Source organism: Triturus cristatus, chromosome 4_1, assembly GCF_964204655.1.
Source record: "Triturus cristatus chromosome 4_1, aTriCri1.1, whole genome shotgun sequence".
In the NCBI taxonomy this organism is placed as follows: Eukaryota; Metazoa; Chordata; class Amphibia; order Caudata; family Salamandridae; genus Triturus; species Triturus cristatus.
In genome coordinates, this window is record NC_140585.1 from 1,077,155,413 (window position 1) to 1,077,183,125 (window position 27,713).

Genomic DNA, 27,713 nt, shown 5'->3' on the forward strand with positions numbered 1-27,713 from the left:
AAGCAAAGAGGCAGTTACTGCCAAAAATGCTAGGGTCGAGAAATTAAAATTTGAAGATAAGATCCATATGTGCAATGCGGCCTTTTTAAAGAATCCATCTTCCACTACCAAAGTACAGCTTGAACAAGCCAAGCGTTAGCTCTGTACTCTATATAGCACTCAAAGCGAGATCTTTTTCCAACAGTCTCCGCAGAAAATTTATGAAGAGAGTAATTTTACTGGTAGGTTACTGGCGTGGCAGGCCAAGGAACAAGCAGCTACGAATCAAATCAAAGCATTGAATTGCCCATGCGTAGCAGGCTTTACGGAGGATCCAGGTGAGATTATTAGCATTATGCTCGCACAATATCAGACCATTTATGGCCAACTTCAGTTAGTTGATGATCTGTTATTGAAAAAGTTTCTGCTTGAATATCAACCGCCCATGTTGATGGAAACAGATAAAAATCTTATGGCCCGCTCGTTTTTATTAATCGAGTTGGAAGAGGTGATAAAGAGCTTACCTAACGCTAAAGCATGTGGTCCAGATGGCTTATGGCTTACCCGCCGAATTTTATAAAAACATTTTTAAGGCGTTCGGTGAATTCTTTCTCTCCTTGATAAATTCTATGCTAGAAGGGGGGGGGGGTATTCCAGAATCTTTTAAACAGGGAAATATTGTTAGTTTTCCGAAGAAGGGTAAAAACAAAAGGGATTTCAACTCTTATCGCCCAATTACACTGCTGAACTTGGATTACAAAATTGTCACAAAACTTTTATCTCTCCGGTTCAACAAATATGCGGCAAAACTGATACATGTCGACCAAAATGGATTCTTGGCGGGTAGACAGTTAGCTACCAACACCCATTTTCTCGCAGAAGCTCTGGATTTTTTTGAAGTTCAGAAGATCCCCGCGCTAGTTTTATTGTTAGACGCTGAAAAAGCTTTTGATTTTATGGTTTGGAAGACGTTGTTTTGTATTTTGAATTTTTTTAATATTCCAACGTCTTTTATACTCTTAATTCAGAATTTGTATAAGAATGCAGTGGCAAATGTAATCATTAATTCGACCGTGGTAGGGTCCATTGATATTAAGCGTGGCACTAGGCAAGGATGCCCTCTATCTCCAGTACTATTCGCCTTTTTTATTGAACCCCTGGCAATTGCAATACGGAACTCCCCAGATATCCTCCCTCCAATTCCGTCTATGCCGTCTTTAAAACTTTATGCAGATGATATTATGCTTTTAATTAAGCCTACAATAGAAGTACAAATCAAAGTCTTCAAACTATTTGAGGACTTTGAAACATTAGGAGGGTATCGAATAAACAGAGCTAAGACGGAAGTTATACAATGTGGGAGAGCTGCCTTCGACTTACATCCAGATATCCAAGGCTCAGATATCTGGGAATTCTCTATTCAGCGTAGTTCGAAGATCTATTTAAACTAAATTATATGCCACTTTTAAGGAAAGTTCAAGGGTTATTGATTCGTTGGAATATACTTCCTCTATCCATGTTAGGACGTGTTGCTCTTATCAAGATGTCTATTTTACCATTGTTTAATTTTCTGTTTTCTTCAATACCATGCACTTTATCAGCCTCGTTTTTCTCTCAGGTTGAGTCCATGTTTACAACTTTTGTTTGGGAAAAAAAAAAAAACACGTTAAGCACTTGGCACTTTATATGAAGATGTAGATTATGGAGGGCTTGCACTCCCGAATCTGAAATATTACTATGATGCATATTTTGCATAGTATTTATCTAGGTTCAAGCCTCTACCAATAAATACATTTTATTGCAATTTTTTTCTGAACTTAATTTGCACTGAAACTCAGATTAACTCTCCCATGTTATTGTTCAGGTACCCAAAGCTGGTTCGATATAAATGTCTCCAATGTATTTTTAAAAGACGGCAGGACTTCTTTAAAAAATATTCTATCCCAGCAATTAATTCAGCCACCTTAATAGAAGAAATCCTCCCCTTAATATGAATTAAACATCCTACCCACCTGACATTAAAGTGGGCGGAAGTCGGGTACCTTAAAGTATCAGACTTCTTAAGGGATGGTAACTGGATGACGATAGCAGAAATGTCTCTAGGGATTGCTAAGGATTTTATTTTGGTTAACTCTTATGGTTGTCTTTATAAATATCTAACAGAAATAAACCCCACTTCTTTTATGACCCAAAATCAACTTGTAGAGGATTTGTTAGTTAAAGCAGTGAATAAAAATCCAGGTGCTTGGAAAACATTCCTGGCTTCTTTCAAACAACCGGATTTCGAGTCAAAAGCAATTAAGAAATGGTTAGATCATGAGAACTGTGTAGTTTCTCCTCAGATTTGGTCTACAATTAATAAGTTACATTTCTGCACTCTAAGTGGGGCTAATTGGCGTAGGATGTTATTTTTTAGCAAGTGGTTATTGTATCGAACTCCCGCCGTTTTAGCTAGGATGTTCACTAACCAGTCCTCTCAATGTTTTCGCTGTATGAATTATACACACGCCAACTGGTCACATATTATGTTGAGTTGCCCAAATATTAATATTTATTGGACTGAGGTATTTTTTTCCTTAGAACAAGAGTGCAATATAAAGCTTGAGGTTAATAGTAGGCTAATTTTACTTGGATATGATCCAGATCTTCCCTTCTCGGAATCCATGACGAGGTTGCTCTATATAGCAAGAGCGATCGCAAAATCGCTTCTGCTACAAAAATGGCGTTCGGATTCCATACCCTCAGTTATGAAATGGGTTCAGAAGATGAGGAGGGTCAAGAAGAGCGAATATATCTATGCCGCACGCATTGGAGGCCTTAAGAAGTTTGAGAAAATATGGGGTACCAAGTTCGATTTTGATTATTAGCCATGGGAGATATATGAAATTGCTATTGAAAACTGATTGAGTTATAGGAGGCTTGAGCTTTTTATGAACTTTACTAAAGTTGCCTTTAAGATAACTTTCTGTCTTGGATTGTTAAATAGGCTGAGGATTTGTAATATTCTGTGATTTTTTTTTTAAATTTTTTTTTGTTGGAATATAATATCATGTGTTTACTCCGGCTGCAATAAAAAAAATAAAAAAAAATAAAAAAGTATAACTTTACCATTTGCACAGTGATAGTCATTATTCTGGATTCAACATTTGTGGCTAAAAAGTTTTTGTCACTCGATGTTGTGACATACCACAATCCAATTCCAGTGTCTAATTGTAATACAATTTCATAAAGCATCTGGACACTTAGGGTAGAGGTGGGCAGAACTTGTGGAGTTTTTCTCATCAGAATTCCATGGAGGTACTTAAAAACTCTTCAAGATTCTGCGGAGGTCTGTGAGCGGCGAAATTCCGGTCCATTGCTCTGCTTTGGGTGGGTTTTTAGCACCGGGAACTTGTCCCACACTGTAAAATCAGAGAGAGCACCACCATGTGTTGCACCAGAGGGTGCTGTTTCTTTTTGCCAATTGAGTAGATTTTCCACTCAAGTAGCAACTTTCTCAACGTGAGCGGTAGTGACGTGCCACGACCATATGCATTGAGAAGTTTCGCTGGGAGGCGGTCTAGTGCTCATTTTTTCTCACTTGGAGAGCCGTGTGTAAGAAAATCTCTGCCACGAGGCATTTGGAGAAGTTTTTGCATAACTCCGTGCTCCAAGCAGAGTATGGAGTCGGCACAACTCCGCAAACTCCACCAGCAGAGCAGAGTTTACCACCAACCCCTATCTTAGGGTAGCTAATTTCTGTCAACTATTTAAACAGTCGACTAGTTCCCAAGTAAAGCAATGGATTTCTTTTGCAGAAATTTAATATTGCTCTTATGAGACTTCCTGTTTATTAAACCCTTTTCTAAAAAATATTTGCTTTCTTATTCCCATCTCAATTGTAAGTCTCTCACAATTATATTGTATTCTAATAATTCCGTCTGTGCCTTTGCATATTTTGTATTAACATCAAGATACTTGAATTTTTCCTGTAATAGGGCAAACCGAGGACTCTAGATGCATTTATCATATCCCAACAGCCTGTTCCGAATAGATATAATAATATAAACTTCAAGGAGGGTAAACCCAAGTTTAAACAAATATCTTACACAGGTGAAGCACTACACAGGCTTCTGAGGTTCCCTTAAAGTCTAACTTTTTCATCGTCTAGTTTCTGTTCTGTAAACAAAGTATCATAGCATTCCTCCATGCCTAACCTTACAAGAGTTTTCTCCTACAAGCTATCAGAAGTTAATACTCGACCATCATGATTCTTCCAAATGTGTCTTTAACAAAAGGGGAGTGCTCTGTTACTGATTCCAATATGAATATAAGAGCTCTGGCAATTATGTTCTCATGTTTGTCTAGTTAATTGCATTTGTAAAAAGTTAAAGTTTCTTTATCTTCAACTTCCAAACAATAACTTGTCCAACTTTTCTGAAGACAACAGCTTTAGTCTAATAAAGCACCTACTCGTTGTCACATGAGCCGCTATGCTGAAAGGGTTTTGGGAGACACAGAAAATGAGCCTTTGGACTTCTGGGTACTTTCTTTACTCATGCAGAAAGGTCATTTTAAAACACTTGTTGCTATCTGGTGCACTCAGGTGGTCTTTCGCTGTGGTTTTTAAAGGTAGCAGCATGCAGTGTATATAATACATTGCCAAACCCTGCACAACAGTAGTTCTCAAACTCATACAGAATGCTGTAATGCAAGCAGAACCTGTCCAGAAGTATAATATCACCTGCATACACAAATGAAGGCGTGCACTGCAGCCCAACTTCTAATAAAAAGTAATTGCCTTTTTAATCATATATAACAAATGTAATTGTTGCCCTATGGTGAACAGAGGTCAAAATCATATTGGCAGTTGCAAGGATTAGTGCCAAATTTAGAATTGTTTTACCTATATGACCTTTACTAGTTTGGGATCATGACATATCTTCTGCTCAGCTCAGTTAATAGCTTAATAAGTGAACCCTTCTCAGTTACAACTTCCAGAATTGCCCCACCAACCTCCAGTATTTCAAAGGTAAACTGTTTCCACAGGGAAAGACCACCAGCATTCTTGGCTGGAGCCTTGTCACTTTAAATCTAGCTCACACTCCTTCTCAGCCACACCCGGTAGCTGCCAGTACAAATTAAATTCACAAAATCTTTTCAGATTTTATTGAGGGACAGAATTCTGGAATAAGGCTAAAATGAGGCCAAAAGAGTTGTCAATAATATGGCAGAAAACCACTTTGAGTCATGGTGATGATGTTATGAGGCAGGGAAAAGACAGGACATCTAAACAAATGTTAAGATATCTTGAATGTTATGATGCCTGGAAATGGGGCTAATATTTTTGCACAATGCATATCCTTAAGAAAGAAACATGATCATATTAGAGTTAATCCAGGGAGGAAAACTCTTAGGAACTTTGTTAGGACATGAAGACTCACTAGTGGCCATCAACAATAACTATCTGGTTTTATCATTGAAAATAATATGTTTGTCCCACTTCAAGAAGAGGTTTTCATGGAACTGGAAGCTATTAAGGTAAGACTCCCCTCTGGTTACATCAAGTATTTTCGCCAATATACCCGAAAATTGAATAGAGGTGTCTTTAACCTGAATGATTGGGCCCAATATTATCTCCAATGTTAGTGATGCTAACTGCCTATCTGATCCAAAGGGCTAAAGGGGCAAAATGTTTTGCCAGGAAAAGGTGAATACCCCTGCAGAAGATGCCTACGGTACTTGGAGGGTGCAGAAGAACCTATAGCATATTATGATGTTGCCTTACTTGATAAGGACCAGCGAACCAGTTACAAATACATTGTATTATTAGTTTATTCAGCGTGTGGCTACCCAAAGGGCTTCCCTTTTTGGTCACAGTATACACACAAGGCCATGTTTTCAGAGGACGTAATTAATGATTCAGAGATATCCAGAGGACTTTTTGAAATCTGACTTTTTTCTTTGATAGAAAACAGGATTAGTGGAAAGAAACACCTTACTTTAAATACAGGGGCTGAGTTCTTGAGACTCACTGCAGAAGAGAATTACCCGCTATGATTGTCAGTGCTACAGTACATTTTTCTAAAAGTTGATACTTCTAACGCTTTAAATTCTGGAGAAACTGGGAGACGCGCGAGCGCGCGAAACAAGATGGCCGCTGCCTAGCGAGCTCCGGCGCTTTTTCGCCCGTTTTTGGTGAAATAACGACGATTCCTGTCAACTTTGCGTGAAAATGAGATCGCTTGGCTTGTAAGGTCCATACCTGTGGTCTGCTGTGATTTTTTGGGGATTTGGACGGTGTTGGAGGCGTTTCTCTGTATCCAGCCTCTGCTTCCAGCTCTGCCTCCAGGTATTCCCAGCTTTGTCTGTCAGGGGGGCGGAGCAATCCTTCAGGAAAGGGCCTGGCTTGGGCCTAGCCACTCCCATAGCCCATTATAGCTGCTGCACCAGCTCTAATAAGGATTTTCTCACTGCTGCTGTATATTTTCTTCCATTTTCTTGCTTTTTTGCTATTATTTTTGCACATTTTTTATTTTTTTATTATTCTACTTTTGATATTCAAACAACATGGATAATAAAAATAATATTCATCCTAAAAGGAAACAGCAGGTTTCACCTCCGCCAATTAAATCAAAGGCGGTAGAGTCATCATAACCTTCATTATCCTTAATTTTAGAGGAAATTCAAGCACTTCGTGTCAACACAGATTCTATTGCCTCAGAGATTAAAAATGTTCGAAAAGAAATGGCGAGTCTGTCAATGAAAATCTCTGATAATGCAATTAAAATACAAGATAATAAGGCTAAGCTTGAGACTTTTACACCACTTGTAGCGAAAATATCACCTTTGTCTACCCGACTTCTAGATATGGAAAATCGTAACAGACAATACAACTTACGCATTTTTAATTTGCCAGAGGATGTGGAGGGTGGCAACTGCAGATTGTATTTGGAAAATCTGATTCCTGGCCTTCTACAAATTAAATTTCCAGAAAAATTTGAGATTGACAAGGCCCATAGAATTCCTTCACATCGCAATCCTCAACATACCAAACCTCGTCAAATGATTTTCAAAGTCCTCAGGCATCATCATTTGGTTTTGATTCGAAAGGCAGCGCGAGAGATTCCTTCCTTGATGGTCAATGGGAATAACATTTTTATTCATCAGGACTTTGCTAAGGAAACAGTCTCAATTCGCAAGGAATTTACTGCTCTTCGTCCTCAACTGCGAAGTCTTGGGTTCAAATATGGTCTTTTTGACCCTTCAACAATGCGTATCTGGAAGGACAACCTTTCACAGTCTTTTCAGCGTCCTGATAACTTGCGTCAGTTTTTGGATCAGCGTTCACAGCATCCCATGGATACTCATGACTCTAATACTTGATTATAGCTAATTTACGTTTTTTCTGACAGATTAATGGTTTATTACTACATTGGGCTTCAACGGCTTGGTCATGCTTGTAAAGCGTATGTGCGTTTCATCCTTGATATTTTTGTACCCTGTTTGTCGTTCTCTCCTTCTTTTAATTTTTTCCTGTCCTTTTACTAGTTCTGGAGCTACTATTTTCTCTTATTATTGTTCTTTTTCTTTTTTTCCTCTTCTTGATTTTTTATTCTTTCTCTCTTCATTATGGCTAATGTCCACAATATTAAAGTTGTTTCACTAAATGTTAAAGGTTTACGTCATCCAGTTAAGCGTACAAAAATTTTATATTATTTAGGTAGTTGTAAGGCAGATATTTGTTTTGTTCAAGAGACTCATATAGATGACAAAATCTTAAATTATATGAAAAAGAAATGGCTAGATACTATAGTTTCGTCACCTGCTATTGGTAAAAATAATGGTGTGGCTATTTTCGTTGCAAAAAAATTGCATTGCCAAGTCTTAAGTAAAATTTCGGATGCGGATGGAAGATATATTATAGCTAAAATTAAAATTCATGATTCAGTCATATTTTTACTCAATGTTTATGGTCCTACTTCAGATGACCCTCTTTTTTGGTCTAATATTACCACTGAGGTTCTAAAGTTGGGTAAAATTCCTTTAATTGTTGGAGGTGATTTTAATATTATTAATGACCCATTATTAGATAGAATATCTAGTACTAAATTTCGCCCTCCTAAGGTTTTTCATGCTTTTAAATCATTTATTCATACCACCAGTTAGTTGACATTTGGCGTTTGCATTTCCCTACGGAAAAATGTTTTACATTTTTCTCTAATCCACATAATTCACATACAAGAATTGATTATTTTTTAATCTCCACACAACTAGTCCAATCTATAAAGACTCCTAAGATTGGTAATATTGACATCTCAGATCATGCCTTGATTTCTTTTGTTCTGAATTTAACTTCAACTTTTACAAACCAAACTAGATGGCGTATGAATACTGGAATTGTTCTTAATGAACATAATAAGCCTAAAATCTTAAATGCCATTCAAGACTATTTTTTACTTAACCCTGAAGGATCCACTTCTATGGTCAATAGATGGGACGCATTTAAAGCTTACATTAGGGGTGTAACTATTTCTATTATGGCCACTAAAATAAAACATTCAATGCACATATCAGAAGTTTGGAAAAACAAATTGCGAAATTTGAATGGCTTTTTATTTCGTCAAATGATCCTCAATTCAAAGTCAAGCTACAAAAACTTTGATATGAATTTAACTCAATCCTTAGTACAAGAGCTGGCATCCAAATTTCTAATTCTAAGGCTAAATTTCGTTTTAATGCCAACAGATCTGGGAAACTTTTAGCTAATTATTTACGTATAAAAAAAGATAGAACGCAAATTACCTCAATTCATGGCCCTAATGGTAAAATTGCAATATCTCATAATGATATTGTTAAAGAATTTTCTTTATATGATAAGCCCGATATTCATAATCCCTCCTTACTGGATTCTTTTTTAAATACATGTGATTTGCCCAAAATTTCACAATCGGATGGGCTTGGGCTAGATTTACCCATTACTACAGATTAAATTTTAACTGCCATTAAATCCATTAAAAAAATAAGTCCCCTGGCCCAGATGGTATCCCAGCTGAGATTTATAAAGAGTTCCAGTCCCAACTTCTGCCTTATTTATTTCAACTTTTTACTTTTTTTGGTTCTTCAGGAACTATCTCAGGTTCTTTTACTGATGCTTTAATTATTGTACTTCCCAAACCAGATAAAGACCCCACTCTTGTTTCAAATTATCGTCCTATTTCTTTAATTCATCAAGACAGTAAATTGTATGCTAAAATACTTGCTTCTAGATTGGCCCCTGTATTAGATTCTATTATACATCTTGATCAATCAGGTTTTATGAAGAATAGATACTCTACAAATAACACAAGAACCTTATTACACGTTATTGAACAGAGTTTCACTTTTATTTCCCCCGCAGGAATTTTGGCTTTGGATGCAGAGAAAGCTTTTGATAAAATCCATTGGCAATTTTTATTTCAAACCTTATTATCATTTAATGTTGGTACTTCGTTTATTCGCATGATTTCTGCTCTGTATTATGCCCCAACTGCTCGTTTATTTATCAATGGCCAAGTGTCTAGTCAGTTTTCCCTTTTTAGAGGCACAAGACAAGGCTGTCCCCTTTCTCCACTTTTATTTCTCATTGGAATTGAACCTTTCCTTACTCATATAAGAAAATGTGTTAATATTAAAGGTATTGAGATTAAGGATGTTAATATCAAAACCTTAGCTTATGCTGATGATGTGCTGTTATTTATTAGTGATCCTATATCCTCAATGCCTTCCTTATTAGAAATTATTGCAAAATACTCCATGGTTTCTGGTTACAAACTTAACATTAATAAAACTGAATTTTTCCCCTTAAACATCTTCTGTACTCCTGATATGTTACCCATGGGCGATATTATTTGGCAAAAAGATAAATTAAAATATCTTGGGATTTTATTTTTGTCCTCCATAAAAGCAACATTAACATGAAATAGTAACTTTATTCTGAATTATATCAAAGATAAAACGTCTAAATGGTCTTCACTTCACCTCTCTTGGTGAGGTAGAATGGACTCCATTAAAATGACTATTGCTCCTAAAAAATGTTATACCCTTGCTATGATTCCTATTCAATTTCCATTACAATTCTATAAAGATATTGATAGACTTCTCTCCAAATTTCTCTGGAACAATAAATCAACTCGTATTGGTTATAAAAAATTAAAAATACCCAAATGCAATGCTGGATTTGGCTTGCCTGACTTTTTTCTCTATCACAAAGCATTTATACTGAAACAAAGTTCTATATGGTTTGCTCCTTCCTCTTTAAATAACCATCATACTTGGCTTCATATAGAGCATTCTCTTGTGGATCCTTTTCCATTGACCACCTTGCTAACAATGTCTAACAGGTCAACATATTTGCAAAAATCGGTTATTATCAAATCCACTAAACTCATTTTTAATGACCTGAATTCAAATGTTCTATCCCCTATGGTCTATACTGAAGATTTGTCATTATGGCATAGTAATGTTATTAAACTGAATAGAAATGTTAATTTTTGGAATTCTTGGATTAAAGCTGGTATCTTTTATCTTAAAGATATTTATTTCGACAATGTTTTTATTTCTTTTGAAGCTTTACAAACGAAATTCAGTTTCCCTCAATCTGATTTTATTAAATTTGAATTTTTATGTAATTACATTTTAGATTCCTTCCCTCTTGGTATTCCGTTTAATGTTAAAGCAGATTTAGCAATATATATTCGAGCTATCTCTACGTCATCACAAACTGTTTCTGTTTTATATAAAAAATTATCTAATTCTATAGGAAACAATTTAAATATAATTTCAACATTTTGGAATGCTGAGCTTTCACTCTCTTTGTCCAACGATACTTGGAAGATTATTTGGCTTAATAGTATCTCAGGCTGGCTGCCTGTTTCGCTTTACCAAACCAATTCCTATATTTTATTCAATTGTTTATGGACCCCAGTACGTTTATTTCGTGCTAAACTGCTGCAAGACGACATTTGTTGGCATTGTAAATTACTTCCTGGATCATTACAACATATGCTTTTTGATTGTCCATTAATTTTTAAATTTTGGTCTGATGTATGGGATATTGTACAAAAGATATTACACATCCATGATGTTATTTCTTACAAAATGTTAATATGTAAATCTGTTGGTCTTCTACATAACTTAACTGAATTAGAAGGTAAACTGTTTAATTTCTTAATATCAGCCTCTTTAAAATCCATTACTGTTTGCTGGAAGGATATTTCGTCATTATCAGTTCATGCTTGGTGGTCATGGGTCATTTTTACAAGAAGAGGTGCTCAGTTATCCCTGAATGGGATTAATCATAACTCTAATTTGTTTCGCTCTTTTTGGTTACCTATAGATGTATATTTATCTCTATAATTGTATATTTATACTTGATATATCGTTTTACAGTCTTTATACTTAAATACGTATATGATGAACGTAGCTCTATTTTCTAATAGTTGACATTGTACTTATACATGGTTCCCTCCCTTCCCTTCCTTTTTCGTTTATCTTCCCTTCTTTAATTGATTATTTATATAGCTTTACCTATTGTAATTTATTATTGTTTTTGAAAATCTCCTATTTTATATAGGTATTTTCGCTTATGGACAATTTTTTCTGTATTGTCTGTACATGTTCATTATTATGAAAATTCAATAAAACATTTTGAACTCAAAAAAAAAAAGAAGAAAATTCTGGAGAAACTCAGAGTCTCCTTCTTATCAATTTTACCTCTCAGCTTTTTGGGCAGATGTTGACGGCTACATTGGGACTGCTTAACATAGGTTCCATTCCTTATGAAGCATTAGTTAGCTTCTAATTCCAGGCTTGCCCACTGATGACGTTTTATCAGAAAAAATCACATAAGTAATTATTGTCTAGGTGGCACCTCCAACATCTACATAGCCTTAGACACTCCTAAATTATCCACAAAGGACACACTTAGAGGACAGACTTGGAGTAGAAGACTTTCTTTGATCCTTGAGGAACATAACGGAGATAAACAGAAGGGACTCAGTGTGCTATTTTTATTGTCCTATTGTTTAAGGGACTCTGGGATAACCTTTGGTTGAAATCATGTACTTGGAACAGTAACTGAGTCACTTTTCAGGAACACATGAGTGGATAAAGCACTAGAAGTTTAGTCTTATTTGTGTAGAGCTCATCACTAATTACAGATTTAGCCTTTAGAATTCCTTATGTGATCTGTTCAATGGAGGGAGCTAAACAAAAGGCTGTTCTGTATACTTGATGAAATAATTCGTATCCGCTAGGCAGAGGAATGGCAGAGATTTTGTCTCAAACTCTGTTTCGGACATATGAAACTTAAATTCTTCCCTGAGAGCTGGTGGAAATAGCTTCTTGCTGCTGTCTAAAAGGAAACAGGTGTCCAGGTATTGCACTGAAGTCTCTTAACCCCTCAGTACAGCTTCTTCCCTGTACCTGTAATATGCAGATTGTCATGGGTGATGGGTGTACTGTGGCCACTTGAAAGAGGACCAGCTGCAATTCAACACTAATACTGTGTTCTTTTGTGAAACGTGTCCCCTGTGCTTGAACAGTGTATATGTTTTGTGGATAAATGAAGCATTCGCAGAGAAAGTTCAAGAACCATGCTAACTTGAACATTCTCTGTTTACCTGAACTGGAGTTACAGGGAGCTATATTGAAACTTGAACGAACATTCTGTTGCCTATGAAACGTTTAATGGCTGTTGGGGAACTTTTTTACAGCAGAAAATGAAGCAACAAATACTTTTCTGATAGTTGACTTGGAAAAAAAGTTAATACTGGTGGGATCAGAAGAAGATGCTAAACCTACATGAAAATGTCAGCAGATCAATGATTTCATTTTAGCAATTTTACCCACTTAGACCTATTTACTACAAGGTTTAAGGTTAAAGTGGCATTGCTCACCGGAGATATAAAGCCTTGCAGAACCCTTCTCAGTTACACCTTCCAGAATTTCCCTACCAAAGTCTTCTAACTGCCAGTATTTCAAATTTAATTGCTTTCCATAGTGACAGACCACCTGCTTTTAAAAGATCACATTCCATGTTGTATCAGACTTGAAGGATGTTTACTGCCCCAGTCAACCACACACCTTAGTCAAACATTATATGTTTACTCCACTATTGTTTTGAATTGAACTGGTTTTGTTTTTACACTAACAAGAGTCCAGCAACTGATTTTCATGGTTAATATGTAATGTTAATATTCTGCTTCAGAAATGTTAAGTTCTTTAATTCATAGCTGTTTCTGGTTGTGCTACCAAAATACAGTGAACAGCACACAGTCAGACAAAAATAGTATGTCCTAATTATTGCATACAAAAATATTGTTCCACAGGAGTAAATAATATAATACCCGATGGGGAAGTAGTGTCAGAATGTCATTGTCATAATGTTGTTTTTGATAAACATCGGGTCCTTAATTTTGTCCACAAAAACATTGCTCCATTGGAGTTAAAATAGAACTTTTACACCTAATATGACAATATTATTGAACGATACATAGAATACAATATTTATGTCAGACGATATTTCTGAATATTCTGAATATGATATTCTGGCACATAATCACAAACAATAGTTATAGATCAATATTTATGGTATTTATAATTTTTTATTAGCAATATTCTGATATACCACCTCTTTGTTATCACATTCTTGCCCCTTGCTGTTGCACCAAGCTTCAGAGAGTCAGATAGGTAGTCTTTAGCAGAAACCAGTTTACTTGAAAGGAGTCACAATTTCGGCTCTTCAGGAGCTCTATCACAACTGACATCAACACTGTGGCATTTCTACCCCCTACACCTTAGCAGTACAATTATAACATATGCAATATTACACTATTACTAAAACACATTTTTAACATAATTGAAGGCTTTTGCAAAAATGGATACAAAGCTTTGAATTTGACACAAAGCATTTCTTTGCTTTCTCGAGAGGCAGGGAGATGCATGAACGGGATATACAGTATTATAATTAAGGCTCCCTCTTTTCCATTTTTACTGATTTTTACAGATAAATACAGACAGAAAACATTCATTTCCTTGGCTGCGTTTATTTTTAAATGTGTATAAAAACAGAAATATGGGTTGCTTTTGGAGTAATTCTAAATGCTGTCTACCATGAGTTCCAGTCCAATAGATGTGTGGATTGGTAGGAAAGGAATTTTAGTAAAGAGGCGTTAAAGCCGTAGATATGCCCAAGGTTAATACTGAAATGTGCATATTTTCATATAAGTGCACTGATCTATTTTCTGCGGGTGTTCACAGCACTGAAACCTGGCAGACATTCAAGCATGAGTTCATATTTATTGGTTAAATAAATGTGGAAATCAACTAATATCAGCTTAATATTTCCACACAACCCAAAATAAATATGGATAAATACAGATAAAATTGGCAAAAAATAAATATGGATAAATACAGACAGAAATGGCAAAAAAATAAATATCATAAAACCGGGAGCACTAATTATAATCTGGTCTTCCTTCTGTCAGTCTGTCTAAGTGTTTCCTTTTCAGTCCAATGAGATCCAAAGGTTTCTCAGCCATGGTGCTGTGAGGTTCCTAATTCTAACCACATGGACCTGACTAGGTATCTCTCTAAAAAACATTTCCTTTCTAACCCAACACCCCATATGGAAAACAGCACCACCCTTCCTTTGATAAAATCTATGTCCCTGAATTTGCCCGCAGTGCTTCCAGCTGGAATATGGGCACGAGACGTTGCTTGTGATATTGGGAGAATAGAGCCACCAAAAGCAGGAATTCCCACAGAGAAACCTGCTATCTTCACAGTGGGAAGGACAAGCATGTAGCACATGAGGGAAAGTGAGATCAAGAGCAGGAATGCCCACAAAGACGCCAGGCATATTTAGAATGAGAAGAGCAGGCACATAGTACAGCAGGGAAAGACTGGGAGCCAGTCTAGAGAAGGCTGGCAGCTGCTAAGTAAGGAGTATACAGCCTCAATGAGCAGCAGTTACTACAGGGAAAGCTAACAGTACAGAGCAATGGTCTAGACCATCACACCCACCCTGGCAAATCTAAATGTATGTTTGGAATGTAATTCCATGCATTCTGATGGATGCTGCTATAACATGCATGCACAAACTGTTAACAGCACCATTACAAGTTTTAGATTTCACATATAAGTTGATGTTAACACTATTATGAATAACAGCATGCTAAGCATGTCATGCCTGCAAATAATAAAATCCATCAAAATTCCAGTATCTGACTGGCTTGGCCCTCTCCCAAAATTAGGGTCAGATTCAGGGTCTGATTTAGAATTAGGTGGAAGCCCATCATACGTCAGTTATTTTCTGTGCCACCCATAAATGTTTTGAGATCTCTGCCGGCCCTACAGAGATCTCTATGCCTGTGGTGGTGGTTTCTCTGAAGGCACTGAAAGCTTGGTGAGTGGCCGTCATGTTTCAGGCTATTGTTCAACAAAATTGGAAAAGAGAAATAAATGACCCTGACACCCTGGAAGTTTTCTGCTTGGGCGTTGGGGGTCATTTCTCTATTTTGTGTGGCTCAGGACTGCCAGGGTTTCTCTGGCAGTCCTCAACAGCAAAAATGTACATCAGATTGTCCACTTTAAATAGGGCAGAAATCTAATATACCTACGCCGATGGCCCAAACTCCATCTGGCTGTGAGTATAGGGTTCCGATGGCAGAGCCAGTGGGGCACCGCCATTGGAAACATGACGGTCCATCTGCCTCTAAACAGGACGGGCAGCCCATCGGCTTAGCAAGGAGGGTACTTGGCCTTGTTTGTTGATTCAGTACTGGTTCCTCCAAACTCTAAATTAGGACCTTACTTTTATTCATTATAGAGAAGCAAAAGCAACGCTCAATAATTTAGACTGAGTGTTATTATCTGTGCATGTTAACAGTGTACCTTCAGAAGTGCTGCTATGAACTTTTAGTGACAAATCTATCAACGTTTTATCCAATCGGTGCATTGGGCACGTTAAAAAAACCCATTTTGTACATAGCATGATTTATACAATGTTTTTGCACTGGCAAAAATTAGGAAGGTTGCATGTATTCCAATTTTGATTTCATACATACATACACGCTAGGCACAAAATGTGTGCTCCTGTGCATGAGCAGGAATGAACTACCACACGAGGCGGCACCTCCTGTTTTTACAAAGACCTCCACCTGCTTGGCCTCCCCTGCCCTATTCCTGTCAGGGGCAGGGGCATTTTTGTGTAGGGGCAAGATGCAAAGCAAACAGGGCACAAATATATCCTTTAATTATATTGTGCACCCTTGTACAGCAATGCTTATATACAGCATGAGCAGGGGTGTACATCAATTAATTTCTACCCCTTTCGTTTAGGAACATAAACTAAATTTTACATCACTCTGCCTTATATAGGGAGTCATGTAAATACACTTCTTCGCGCATGGAAGTAGCGGTCTGTCTGTCTGCTGACCTCAACATTCGTCTGTCCCCCCTAACACGGCTCATTGGAGCTAATGCATACTATAGGAGCACGTGAGTGATTGCTACTTTGTTATGTATAGAGGGGAATTTGTGCAGTCTGAAGTCTGGCCCTTCTTCCCTCGCACAGGTGCAGTTTATGAATCAAGACCTACATTTAGGGAAAAATGCACTTAATCTTCATTATGATGCACAACTGCACTTCTGTCAACCATACCCAGAATCTCTATGTGAGAAAAGGTAATTATTTTATAATTCAGAAATGCATGGTATCACTTATATAGGCGCTGGAAAATAATGTCCATAGAGAATTTGGGAAGTTACACTGGTGCTAAAGATGTGGTGGCTCTCTTGAAGTATGAGTGTAAAACATCCAGCTGTGCAGGCAGTTCAAGTCGTGCAATCTTCTGCATTAGCCAGTTTATACATATTTACATTACGATATGGGGCAACTTCCTTCACACGCCTTACAAAAGTCCCTATCTCACAAGCTTGACACGAAAAAAAAATCATTCCCTGCATTCTACATTTGAGAGTTCGGACAGATGTTTCGACAAATTTCTCCAGGCACTATCTGCTCAGTTCATTCATTTCTGGCTCATCGAGGGGCAGCAAAGATTTTAAGAACATTTTTGAAGAGCATGTACAGGGGGATGAGTGGGATGCCGTGTCTGCACGACAGATGCCATGATGACTCACTCCTGAGTGTCTCTGAGAGGGATGTTTTCATCCTGTAAGTCAACACGCTGGCCACAACACAGAGAATCATAGGACATTGCTGTTATCCTGGTTTCTGAATCGGGGTTCATCACTGCACTAAAAGGGTGGATACTTGCAGCAAGCAGTACTAGTCCCTGCACAGCGTGGAATTTGTAAGCGGAAAAGCAAGAAAAGAAACAAACCTAAAGTAAAGGTGACAAATTACGACCAAGGTAATTGCTCCGGAATTTTATCATCCCTCTCAGCTGGACCCTCCACCACCACCCAAGCATTCACCTGATTCACCTAACCCAGTCCTGATGATGACCTGAAAGTGTACAGGTCGAAATGCCGTCGACCCTTCAGCGCAATTTTGGGCGTGACTGTGGTCTCGTCAGCAGTTGAATACTGCTTTGCAAATAACTGCCAACTGTTTTGGTGACCTCAAATTTAACTGTGTAATTTTAGCAGCTTACGCTGCTTTCTCACCTTGTGTCACTGCGCCGTTCACCTTCACAAGCACAAATGTCCATGCCTAATATTGGGTTACTTATGCATACACTGTAATGCAGTGCTGATATAACTACTTGCATCCCACAACAATTATTATCATTTCTTTACAATTCCTTGTGGTCTCCCTTTTTACCGTCTCTCTCTTGTTGATTTGTTTCTCTTTAAATATATTTTTGAATGCTTAGACACAAAGATTCAATCAGTTGATCAGCAAATGTTTGAACAATTACAATTACAACATGGGAAGTAAATATGTAAAAAAAACAATTATCAATAAAGTGAGAACTAAACAAAATAGCAAGATTAATTTAAACCAAGGTACATTCATGAGCAACACCATACACTTGTTGTGGATAAATATCACAAAAGCGAACCAGGAACAGTCACTTACAACATGTGTATGATCTTCCAGTAATATTGAGGAAAAGTTCATAAGGACCAGCCTGTTGGCTTTGAATTCAATTGCAATAAAAAGTCCCTGTTGGAACAAGAATTAGAAGCACTGTCAATATTTTGCTCTCTATAATGCCGAAGAAGCGAGACCATACTTAGGACTGCATTCTGTAGAGTGTAAATGAGCCCTAATTGGCACCAATCAGCTGAATGATCATATGGGTGATCATGTCAAATGCATATAGCAATTTAGTTTTAGATGGTTAAAATGGTGGACATGATAGAGAATTCTTAAATAATCTTAGCGGTAACAGCCTCATACATTTGTAGTTTGGATCTAGAGTGAGAAGTGCTGCATTTGAGAAATTGTCTCTCTCAATCTGAGGGGCAGCAGTGATAGTGCCACATTCTATGATCCATTCCAAAGATCCATTTCCCTCCAGTGGTTGAGGGAGCCAAGATGTATTTGTTAGAAATGGGGGTCTCTATTTGGCAGAGGTAGGTACCTTTGTCCAAAGAGGGACCCTTCTTACTTTCAGGGTAAGAGGGATACACACTTTAGATAACCCCTGCTCACCCCTTGGGTAGCTTGGCGCCAGCAGCCAGACTTATCCCAAAGGCAATGTGTAAAGTATTTGTACTCAAAACAAACAGTAATACAGTGATAACACCACAAATGGACACCACACCAGTTTAGAAAAATAAAGTATCTTTATCTAAACTCAACAAGACCAAAACTTGTAATAAGAATATGACTTTAAAAAGTTTTAAACAACTTGGACATTGAAAACTATGGATCTGTGATTTTTCTCGAAGTATTTATAGTTGCAACACAATTTACAAGGCCAAACAGCCGTAGAGATGGGAAGCATTGAAAAACAAAGAGGTGCGTTAGTTCCTGAGACCCTGGGGAGGGGATGCAACAGTTCTGCTGCACACAGAAGAAGTGATGCGTCGAATCCGGTCTGTAGGGGGAAGTGATGTATCGATTCCAAGACAATCGGGTCTGGAGTTGATGCATCAGGAAAACTTGCCACACAGGTACAATGCGTGGAAATACGCGATGCGGCGGCGATCGATGTGGTGGCATCGAAAGGTGCTGTGTCAGTTTCTTCAGCCATGATCCCTCCATGTGTTGGTTTGGGCAGCAGTGCAGCAATGCGTGGAGATTCTTTTTGCACAGCGGGGCTACATAGGAAAAACAGCCACAAGAAGAGCGATGCATCTATTTTCTTGTAGTTGCGTTGCTTTTCCAGCTCCCAACAGCAGGAAGGACCTCCAGAGGCTCCACACAGTCACAGGCACCTCTTGGAAGGCCAGAGCCCCCAGCAAGGAAGTTCAGGGGAGCTGGGGTAAAGTCTTTGGGTCCCTGAGACTTCACAACAGGAGGCAAGCTCTACTCAAGCTATTGGAGATCTTCATCAAGCAGGGGGACACAGCACACAACAAAGTCCTTCTCCTTTCCTTGGCAAAAACAGCTACTGCACGCCCACCTCAGATAGCACACAGCGAAGGGGCAGTACTCCTCCTCCAGTTTCTTCAGCTCTTCTTCTTGGCAAAGGTTCCTCTTGATTCCAAAAGTAGTCTAAAGTTCTGGGGAGTTAGGTCTAATACTTCTGCCACAAAATGTTTTTGTTTTCTTTGTGCAAGGGTCTCTGAGCCCAGTCCAAACCAGTTCTGTCCTCACTGGTGCAGTATGACCACAGGGGGTGGAGGCAGCATTGTGTAAGGGAGACAGGCCCTATTCAGGTGCAAGGAAATCTCCTCCCACCACTCCAAATGCAGACAAGCCCTATTCAGCTCAGCTCTGAGTCATCCAGGAAGGGCCAGGCACACCTTAACCCCCCAGTGGCTGTCTACAGTGAATGCACATCCCCAGACCCTGTCACTCCAAAACCAGACAGTCAATACACAAACAGGCAGAGGCACACAGAATGGTTAACCAAGAAAATGCCTACTTTCTAAAACTGGCATTTTCAAACACATAATTTAAAAACCATCTTTACCAAAAGATGTGTTATTTAATTCTGACTTCAGAGAGCCTAAACTTTATTTCTCCATCTTGTCCCAATGGGAAGTTATACTTGTAAGATGTAACAAAGTATTTCCCATTCTATCCTATGGGACAAGATAGCCTCTCAATAGTGAAAAACAAAATTGTCAGTATTTCACTATCAGGACATGTCACACACACTAGCACATGTACTACCTTTCACATACACTGCACCCTGCCCCGGGCGGTACCTTGGGCATACCATTCATGTGCCTTACATGTCAGAAAAGAGAAGGTTAGGGCCTGGCAAGTGGGTGCACTTGCCAAGTTGATATGGCAGTTAAGCGCACAGACACTGCAGTGGCAGGTCTGAGTTACCTTTTTAGAGCTACTCGTGTGGGTGGCACAATCAGTGCTGCAGGCCCACTAGTAGCATTTGAATTACAGGCCCTGGCACACTTCAGTGCACTTTGCTAGGGACTCACCAGTAAATCAAATATGCCAATCAGGGAGAAACAATTGTAGCAACAATTAACACAGGGATCACTTGCACTTTGACACTGATCAGCAGTGGCAAAGTGCCCAAAGCATCTAAGCCAGCAAAGAAAAATCCAGCTCAGCATAAAAAATACAGGAGGTAGAGGCAAAAATTCAGGGGAAACCACACCAAAGATGCCAACTCTAACAGTATTGTTTCTGTGCATAGAATCAAACATGACACTGGGATTTAGTCTTATATTTTGAGTCATTTTAAAATAGCACAGACAGGGAACCAAGTGTGACAAGAGTGGACTACCTCTTTGTGTGTTCAAAGCAAGACAGAGCTGCTTGTTACAAAGATGCAAACAGACTTTGGTGGGATGATGTAAAGGAGACAGTTTTCTGAGGGTTGAGGGGCTGAAGCGAAGAACGATTGTGGTATATGTGTGTACTTTCTGGATGCTTGTGTTCAGGTGACTACCATATACAGCACCAGAACCCATGCACAAAAACCTTATTAGCCAAGGGACACTGTCTAAACGGGATGGCAGTACTACTCTGTTCTGATGGGTCACTCAATGCCTGGGTCTAGGGTACACCCTCTGTAAATGTAAATTGATACTTGTATAGCGCACTACTCACCCGCAAGGGTTTCAAGGCGCTTGTACGAATACTGCTGTGGAACCCATCACGGCTTTTCCCTGTGAGGCGTCCACTCCTGGGCACCCCCAAGGTGGAGGCCAGGCATCCTTAGCGTTGTGGGGGCTGTTGTGGAGATTAAGCAAGCTATTGCCCAGAGTTGCAGAGTGGGACTCCATGATTGGAATGGCACCGAGGCGAGAATTATCAGGTCCGTGGAATTTTTTGAGCCCAAGACCCGCCAAGGCGGGGAATTGAACCCTGGTCCCAGGCTAGACCTCTGCATCAGGGTCTGCCGCTCTAATCATTGAGCCACACTTCTCCACTTCTCTGTGAGGTGGTGGATTTGTGTGGGTGAAGTCGACTAATATATACTGGCTAGAAAGTATTGGGTCTGTGGCAGGTGACATAAACACTGGAATTGATCATGCAACTTCTTTACTGCTGTACATACCTGAATGACCCTGGGGTTAGGAATATGAGACACTGAAAGGGTTTTGAACCTGTGATGGCAGATGGTTCACTGCTGCGGATGACCTGTACCAGTGTGCTAGAGGTATGCATTAACCCTTCACTCCCCAAGGCTGTAAGTGGAGGGTATTTCAAGTGAACAGAGCGTGTGTCTGTGAAGAAGAACAGAGAGATCCAGTGTTTGCTGCAGACAGCAATTGGTGGAGAAGATATTTCAAGGCCCTCTGTCCCCTGCATACCTGCTTTTCAGTCCCATGCTCAGCCATGCTTGGTCATCATTAGAAGTGCTTGGCTTGCAGTGGTTTGCTTGTGGGTGCAAACATTGGCCCTGAGTCTCAGGAAGGCTCCTGCTTGAATGGAGCAGAGTGTCAGGAATACCAACACAGTTTCACTACTTGTTGTGAGAGTAATAGAGGTTTAATAGCTGGAGACTATCAAGGTAGATGGATATAAGCATGAGTTTCAATTATGGATCCTTACATTTAGTCATTCAGAACAGTTATATCATGAATATTGATTTCACGTATTTAATATCAAAAGCAGATTTAAATATGTTCCATATTGTGAGTTTTTAGTGTATCTTCCTCAAACCTAGATGGCATCTCATAGTGAAAGTCACATACCATATACGAATGAACGTGAACTAGAATGTGCCAGCCATCTTTGACATCTAGTGTATTAAATTGCTTACTGTGGAGTAACTTGCTCCCCAATGGCCGTTTTCTGTATGCTTGCCCTCGCTCAGTTTGAATCTTGAATTTTGCTAGGATCACACCTGGAAAATCCTCTTTGTAGTAACTCAATTTCTTCAGTGGAACTGATTATTGTTGGAGTGCCACCATCTGCGTTTGTATGGATTGGGAGTTTTTAAAAGCTTCTATTGTTTCATGACTGATTATATTGAAAGTAAAGTTACATTTTTTCTGCAGAGTGACAATCTCCATTTTTTTTCTAAAGACTGAATTATCTAAGTGATTTGTATTTTGTGGACGTATTATAAACTGCATTCAGTTCTGCATGCAAATACTATCACACAGCAGAAGAGTTAGACTTTAAGCTAATATTTCATATTGTATGTTGTAGGTGAACCATTTATCAAAAGCACAAATAGCTTGAGATTGTTACCAACTCTAAAAGCCATAGCTTACACAGTATTATCAATAGCATAAGGCATTTCAGTTAAAAAGGCTGTAAAGTAAATGTTGTTTGCCTTTTGTCTTCAGGACTTGAATACATGAGACAGTTCCATACTAGGTAACATTGAGTGCTGTGCAGTGATGTGTGTGTTTTTCAATCCCTATTTCTCCCTGTGTTCTCGAGAGTGGCTTCTTAGCCTTCTCAGAGTACAAGGTGGATGAGAGGGAGCAGCATCAAAGTCCAGACATCCACTCAATGGAACTGTCAGTTTGATACAGATGAGGGACTGGCACAGGCTTGTTAGAAGGCCTATTAAATATCGATGACTCTATATGTCGTGAATCACATCTCTTTGTTCACCCAGAGTGTGCTGTGCGATGCCTCTGAGGCTTCTCTGGTGGACACAGTATGCGCCCCTCCCTCAATTTTGTATCCATGTTTCACTGCACTACTAAGGCCAATTACTTTCACATCTGATGAATCAGTGTTGGACTGGAATGGAAAACAAGCCTGGGCACTAAAATAAAAATGGCCTCCGTTAGCAAAAGTGGCCCACATTTGCAAATCGTGCTATTTTTATCTTGTAAAGACACACTGTATCGACTTCTTCTGGGTATCTGAGAATGCATGAATTTGGGCTTGCTGCAGACAATGTTTGTGAGAAATTAATAATAAAAACTGTCACACCAGACAATAAAACAGGCACACAAACAGAAAAAAGTCACACAAGCTGACCTGTCACACCAGCCCTTCTTGTACTGTCAGATTGCCCTGCGAGACCTGTCTGACCCTGGATGCGTTTTTCCAATAGAATTGTATGAAAACACCTATTAACTCTCAAACCAACAACGTCACTGAATGAAGCTATATTACACAAACAGAGCATTGTGTGAAGGATTAACACCACAAGCAATCCCCCAATCATAACTCTTTTGGCAATAAAGAGTTTATTGGAATTTTTTATTTTGTCTTCCATGTGTGTTATATATCCAAATACAATGATAGGAAGGAGCTGGGTATTATTATTTTATTCTTACAGAATATACTCTTTAGTCTTTTGAAAGCTTGAGAGTTGTGCTGTTGAACGCTCTCTTACACAAGCATTTCCAAGCCCCAGAAAGTTGGTTAATAAAGGGATAAGATTATGGAGGGGGAGCAGAAATGGAACTTTATATGCCCTGCAACTCAATGTCGAATGTCAGCAATGAAGGATGCATAATCCAGTTAGAAAACTGCAATACCAGATTGCTTCTTGGCAGGACAAACACATGAACAGGGAGGTAAAGCGTAGAATCTGGAGCAGAGAAGTGATAAGACAACAAAGCCATCACATCATGAGCAATGGGCTGACCTAAAGCCATCTCTAAGTTTATGTAATGTGTTGGAAACAATATGTCTTCAACAGAAAGCAAAACCTATCTGTAGCCAAGACCTAAAAGGACTTTCTTCAGTCACCTCTCCAATTTGACCTGTGCCTTTTTCACCCGTTTAGGTCATTTATTTATTTTTAATCTGTTTTCTCAAGTGAATTCCTCTTCTTGTCAACCCTTACTCTCTTCTTCTCACCCTAGGATCAACCAACCTCATTGTTTTATCTGGCACTAGAGAACATGATTTATTGATTTAATCTTCGGTCAGGAGAGGGCAATGTCTGCTAGTATAACTAAAAATGAAACTGAAACTCCAAGAGTATAGGAGGCCCAGGCACAGTCGTTTCTTACAGGAGTATAAAAGCAGCATGTTTGTACAGATATAATGACGGTGCAACAGACTGTCAGTTTTAAACAAACAATACGTTTACAGACATACTGTAGATTTCGACTTTATAGATATGTGTTTCTTTGTTGGTATTGTTTTTCAGCTACAGTGAATAGTTAAAAAAACCAAAACTAAAACTACTGTTGGGATTACCCTAAAAAGCATTCATTTGACACACTAACCTGTTAGAGTTAGCTCTGTGGTTTGGCTGATTTTATTTCTGTCTGTGCTCTTAAATATTGTTTGATCAAAATAACTGATTTACTGGTTACACAGACTCATGATGTTTGGAATACATCGTTTTTCTTTGATATATTCTGATGCTTTTATCAGTAAAACTCACATGTTCCCTTAGAAGCCCAATATTTTTTCTTGAAAGCATCTCAAGACACCAACAAATGAAAATCAAAAATCATTAGAAATCATCTCAGTAAGCAACACATTGCAAGGACGAATGAATGCATGAATGAATGAATGAATACAGACTTATATAGCGCATGGCTACCCGAGGGCATCCCAGCGCTTGGTATGACATCTTATCACTCACCACTACTTACGGGAAGAGAAAAGTCTTCAACTGCCTCCTAAATCCAAGATAATCCTGTTCAAGACGAATATAGTGTGGAAGCCGGTTCCAAACCATTGCCGCATTGTAGGGGAACCGACGTCCTCCGGTCCTTGACCGTTTAATCAAAGGAACTACAAGAAGTCGTTTGTTACTAGATCTAAGAGTTCTGTTAGTCCGATATAATTGCACCATAGCCTGAATTATAGGAGGACCAGTACCCCCGAGCGACTTATGAATGATACACATAGCCTTAAACCTGATTCTCTCCAGAACTGGAAGCCAATGCAGCTGTCTAATAGCTAACTTAGCCGAGCTGCGCTTCAGGATGTTCATTAAAAGGCGAGCTGCACAATTCTGAACAGTCTGCAGGATCTTTGTGGTTCCTAATGGCGCGCCCAAATAAACTGCGTTCCCATAGTCCAGCCATGATAGAACAAGAGCTTGGACCAGCACCCGCCTAGCTTCCAACGGGAGAAGGGGAAGAATCTTCCTCATCATCCTAAGAAGGCTATAACAGCTGGCCGCTACTTTGCGCGCCTGTACTGTAAAATTGAGATTACAGTCGAACCATACACCCAGACTTTTAATCTGCGTCTTGGGAGCAGGAGAAGGGCCAAGACAGCTGGGCCACATAGGATCTAAATTTGCGGGGGACGCATGGCCTAAGATCATAATTTCTGTCTTGGCCCCATTCAGTTTGAGAAAGGACAACTTCATCCACTCAGAAACCTTCTCAAGACAGGTGGTCAAAGTTGGTTTCACTCTATCTTGGTGACTGAGCGAGACCACCAGCTGAGTGTCATCAGCGTACATGACAGTGTGGATTTCCCAGGGGGCCACAACCTCCGCGAGGGCCTCATATAGATATTAAACATAGTAGGGCTAAGAGAGGACCCCCGGGGGACTCCACAGTGCAAAGGAATCTGATTAGAGAGAGCACCCTCCTCAAAAACCGCAAATGATCGATCAGCCAGAAAGGACTGCAACCATTTAAGGGCAGTCCCTGCTACTCCTATCTCCCTGAGTCTTTGGACCATAATTTGATGATTAACCGTATCAAAGGCTGCGCTGAGATCTAATAAAATGATCTCAGCGCAGCCTCCATTGTCCAAAATCTTTCTTGCCTCTTCGACCACCGCGAGCAGGGCGGTCTCCGTGCCCTGATGGCGCCTGAAGCCTGTCTGGGTAAAGTGGAGGCAATTATTTTCCTGAAGAAAACCTGCCAGTATAGAATTGGCATGCTTTTCGGCTAATTTACCAATCCCCGGCAACAAGGAGATTGGGCGGTAGTTAGCCCAATCTTCAGGGTCTAAATTAGTTTTTTTGAGAAGGGCTTTAACTCTAGCCTGTTTCCAAAGCAGCGGCACCTGCCCAGTTATAAGGGAGGAATTTACTACATGTAAAATAACATGTAAAATAACATTGCAAGGACGAATGACTGGTAACTGCACAAAAATGCTGCTTTGTAACCATCTAACATGGGTGGCCTACTTAAATAATTTTGCCTATGCCTGACGAAGTGGGGGTGCAAATTTCATGGATTCATCTGATTAAAAATATGAGCTCGTTTTAAAACATACAAAGGAACAAATTGTGGCAAAATAGCCAGGTATATCTGCTTAGTTGTCACGAATGCCATTGGGAAGATATGCAGCTTATTCACCCAGAGAAAACAAGATTGTATTATGTCATTCTCAAAAAAATATATGCAATTAAACACTTGATGAGAAAATTCTCCTTTTTGCAATGGTGTGTTTATTAAAATGGTATGATATACAATTAGGTTTCCTACTAAGGTATGATGCAATACTTTTATTACCACATTCCAAATGTTAAGTCTTCCAGTCAGCTTGGTGTCTTTGAAAAGTCATAAACAGAACTTCTAAAGTACCTATATTTCAGGTACAGCCAGAAAAGAAGACCTGTACTGGATGCAAAATTCAATACCAGTAGGTCCAGAATTTATGATGTACCATGTAGAAAGGAACTAAGATGAATATTAGCTGAAACATTGATATCAAGGTAAATAGTGTGAAAAGTAAATGGCATTTGAAATCTGTGTGACACTGAAGATTATTCATTGTGAACTCTCTTAATGGAAATTATGCTGGTGGAAGTGGTCATTTTGCTTCTAGAAAACAACACAGTACAAAGCTAAAAGATGAATGTTGGGAATGCCTTGATATAATATGCTAGACAGTTTTAGATAAGGAAAAATTATTTTCTGTATACAATAGTTTCATACAACTGTTTGATACAAACTAAGGGTAGACACCCTAATATTTATGAGAATTACAGGAAAATCATGCAAGAAAACTTCACAACTTTGTACACACCCCTGAACTCTGATATTAGGGAGCTGGAAGACCTGCTTGCTGGGCATGGTAAAATGTAAAATATGCTAGTGTAATTCTTGTACTTTTAGAATTGTCAAATTATACTTGTTTTGTGAAATTTCCGAAATTACAGCAATTACGCCACTTCGCATGATTATGCACGATTTGTGGAAAAGATTTAGCGCAACTGCACTAGAGAGGGAACGCGAGCTACTTTTGTTCATAATACTTTGTATTGTGTAATATTTTTTAGAGGAAAATGTGTTGACACATGAAAATT